The following is a 2,951-nucleotide window of genomic DNA, read 5'->3' on the forward strand; positions in this document are numbered from 1 at the left end:
TTTCCATTCTCTGCTTTGAAGGGTGCCCATGACCTAGGGCAAAGGCCCCTCTCTCACTCCGCACGAATGTTTTCTTTCAACCAAGGCATCTTCCTAAAGCAGCTGGAGGGACACGCAGAACGCTGGAACATACTGACCTTGCTCTGCTCTCCTCTCTGCCAGGGCTATTTGAACCCCCCCCTTTCCCGACCATTGGGCATTGGCCTGGCCCACACATTTCATTCTCACTCTTGAACAGCATTTGAGCCTCTTCCAGACTCTATGCCATTTCTGATTGCATTGGACTTGCCCCCGGTCCATGAAGTGTAGGAGGCTGTGGCATAATCTCCCAAGCAAAGTGGTGAAGGCCTTTCTAGCACATTTCATTTCCAAAGCACCTAAGCACCATTCTTCCTTCCACCCGCCCACCTGCGCTGTGTCACTAACCCTTGACAAAGAGGGAAAATGAGGCGGACGGTGAGCGGCTTGCTCAGTGCCACAAAGCAATTGGGTGTAGCACCCTGAAACCGTGTGGGGCAGACAGACAAGGTGTCATCTTATTTCATCTTTACTCTCCATTAATCTATAAACGAACAGGACAAAACCCTCATCATTCATCTCCCCTTTGTCTACAGGCAAAGTCCTGGTCTTTTGCTACTAGCCACTCCCTCCTCCCTTTAGAAAGAAGTGACATATCACCCACCTGGGCTCCTGGAGAGCACTGTGGCCTAAATGGTACACCTCTGCCTTCCCTCTGTGGTATGCTTGGTTTGCTGGACTAATAAAGCCCACAGTAAAACCATTTCATACAGCTGTGTGGCTCGTCTGTTGTTAGATGAGCGGGTCGTAAGAACAGCTAGTTAGACAGAGTTTGGAACCGGTGAAGGGACACAGACACTCTCCACTCCAGGGCACCAGTTGGGGGCCAGCATGCATTGGTAGTGTCCAAAAGGCACAACTGGATGAGACTCAGCAGCAGCCTCAAGGGAGTGGGTGGCCGTAAGAACGGCCATAGGAGTCAGATCAATGCTCCGTCAAGCCCAGTATCCTGTCTTCTGACAGCGGCTGGTGCCAGTTGCTTCAGAAGGAGTGAACAGACCAGGGCAATTTATCATCCCTTGTCGTCCAGTCCCAGCGTCTAGCGGTCAGAGATTTAGGGCCACCCAGAGCATGCAGTTGCATCCCTCCCCTCTTGGCTAATAGCCATTGCGGGACCTAGAGTCCATGAACCTATCTAGTTTTTTTGAACCCAGTTATACTTTTGCCCTTCACAACATTCCTTGTCAACAACTGCCATAGGTTGACTGTGTGTTGTGTGAAATACTTTTTTGTTCGTTTGAAACCTGCTGCCTATTAATTTCATTGGGTGACCCCGTGTTCTTGTGTTATGTGAAAGGGTAAATAACACTTTCTGCACACCAGTCGTGCCTTTACAGACTGCTATCGTGTCCGCACTCAGTCTTTTTCATCCCTCCTCTTATGGAAGCGGTTCCATACCAGCTTCGGTTGGTGAGAGGCGTTCAAGCATCTTGAAAGCTTGTCTCTCTCACCAACCAAAGCTGGTCCAATAAATGCTATGACCTCCCCCACCTTGTCTTGCTAAAGTCCTGGGACTGGCTACAACACTGCATTCAATATTAGTTGTCTGTCTTCACGTGCTGTAACTGAATAGGCCTTTTGCCTTTGTTTCTCAGTTCCCACCAGTACATTATCAACTTCTACCCTCTCCTCTTTACTAGGATATAGAGTAGCCACTTTAACAACTCCTTCCCCAAGGAATGTGGCTGCCCAAACCATCCGCTCCGCCGCACCTGTCAGCTTCCCCCAGCCCTTAATTTTAAAACTCTATGACATTAATTTTACATGCCAACAATATGGTGCCATTCGTGTTTAGCTGGAGCCCAGCCTTCCAGCATAGGAAGATGCTGCTCCAATGGCTGGGTAGCCATGTTCAAATAAACCTGTGCCGTTAGCCTTAGCCGCAGGCCATGGAGGCTGAACTCCCTGCTACCTGGACTCTGTCTGAGGCTCACTGGCAGGGGAGGCAACATGTGGAGAACTCCTAGGCCTTAGTCGAGAATTAACCTAGAATTCCTCTCGCTTCTCTGAGAAAATACCAGGCACCTCCCCTCGGTCCTGCACCAGGGTGAGTTGTGGCTGCCTCAAGCCAGGGGAGGACAGACCGCTTGCAGGGAGATGTAATAGCTCTAGTCTAGTAGGAAATAAAGATCATTCAATTTCTCACTCTCCCCCTTCTGCATTTGACACCCAGAGCCCAAATATATTGACCTACAGGCCCCACTGCCAGACACCTGTATTTTCTGAGGCTCGCTGCAGGGGGAGGGGTGGGTTTGATGGGGTGAGAGTGGAGAGGCTCCTTGCCCCCCTTGGCAGACTGTGCTGCTCATCAGCAATCAAATTACAGCCACTCCCCTTAGAGGCAGCAGTGCTTTTAAGGCCAAGATGGTCCCTTATCAGCAGTGCTAGAAGTGGAGAGGCTCCTTGCCCCCCTTTCCATGGCAAAGATTTCTGGCAAAACTCCCAGAACTGCACTACAGTGAGTAATAAGGTGACTGGGGAGCAGGGAAGAAGGTTGGAGAATGAGCTGAGTAAACCTTAAACTAGGACATCTCCTTCTCTCCTTTACTACCCCCATGAACCAAGAACCCATCCACACCCTTCCCCCAAATGTCAATGTGCGTATGTAGGGTGAGGTGGGGGGCTAGTCAACAGGAAAAATTCAGACCTGCAGTGTCATTTATGGATGCAGAACCCTCACCCATATTTTAACATGCTTAGAGACCCTCAGCTAATTCTTGGCACTGAAGCTGCTAAGTTTGCAGTTCCTAGCCCTGAGATGATCTGCCAGGAAAGTATTCAAGGCCCCAGGTGCCGATCCCCTTCTTTCTTTACTGCTCCCCTTGGGGTGAGTGCTGAACATGGACCCCCCTCCAGGATTCAGCTGATTCTAC

The sequence above is a fragment of the Eretmochelys imbricata genome, chromosome 1 (genome assembly GCF_965152235.1).
Source record: "Eretmochelys imbricata isolate rEreImb1 chromosome 1, rEreImb1.hap1, whole genome shotgun sequence".
NCBI lineage: Eukaryota > Metazoa > Chordata > Testudines > Cheloniidae > Eretmochelys > Eretmochelys imbricata.